This window comes from Austrofundulus limnaeus, unplaced genomic scaffold, assembly GCF_001266775.1.
Source record: "Austrofundulus limnaeus strain Quisiro unplaced genomic scaffold, Austrofundulus_limnaeus-1.0 Scaffold115, whole genome shotgun sequence".
NCBI lineage: Eukaryota > Metazoa > Chordata > Actinopteri > Cyprinodontiformes > Rivulidae > Austrofundulus > Austrofundulus limnaeus.
The window spans coordinates 988831-989889 of NW_013952517.1; positions in this window are offsets into that span (position 1 = coordinate 988831).

The window sequence follows — 1059 nt, forward strand, 5'->3', positions numbered from 1 at the left end:
AAGTAGCATATGGCTGAAAATATCAGACCAGCTAGAAGCTAAAATCAGCAAAAAGCTAGATAAAAGTAGTCGAATGGAAGCTATGCAAGAAGTTAGATAAAAATATATGAAAAAAAAAATCAAACAAACCAAGAAAACAATTGTATGAAATATATCAAATTGTAAATACAAACATATCACATCTTGTTGGACACCTGAACAGCTAATTTAATGGAGCCACCAGTGTGATTCTGTCAACTTTCAGTAGAACGATGGCCCTGCTGCCATCACTTGAAGCACCCATGAAGGGAGGTGCATGGCCAGATTGTGCAACCTTCTATGAGTCATTCCTGCACCCGGGGGGCAAACTTTTTCACCCAAAACCACCACAACAGCAGGTAGACTCAGGTTCTGTGTTCAGACCAGCTCTGAAACGTGCATCTTCATGCACTGCAGCGGACGCACACGGGAAAAAAAACAGAACACAAGAAAGAAAGAGAGAGAGAGAGAGAGAGAGAGAAGGAGGGAGTTTTTTGTGCTTCAGCGAAGGACGACACGAGGATTTTCTGCACAAGGAGCCTCCCCAACTCGGGGTTGTGCACGGGCTTGTTACAGCAGCATTCCTTCGCTCAGCTGCTTCTGAGCGGCACATTCCTGAAAGAGAGGAGGAGAATGGAGGGGTGAATAAAAGGAGGAGGAATAAAAGGAGATGGACAGATAAAGGGAGGGAGTRGAGAGGAGTGGGATTTATGTCTGTGGTGAAAAGTGGGAAGGACTGAAGCAAAAATAAATAATTGAATTAACGAGGGAGATGGGAATAAAAATATGATATGTAACCGATCCTTGTTGTGATAACTGGAACCTCTGGTCCTTCTTCTCCTTTGTGGAGGTCAAAGGTCAAATACAATACAGTAGTGGTTCCCAAACTTTTTATCTTCTGACCCACAAAATATCCATGGCAAAAACTTGTGACCCCAAATATTACTGGTCTGAGTACACAAACTTCGTTAATAACCCTAAAAACACAGGCTTTTCGACAATCTAAACAGCTTGTACACAAATATAAAAACTTAGTTATAC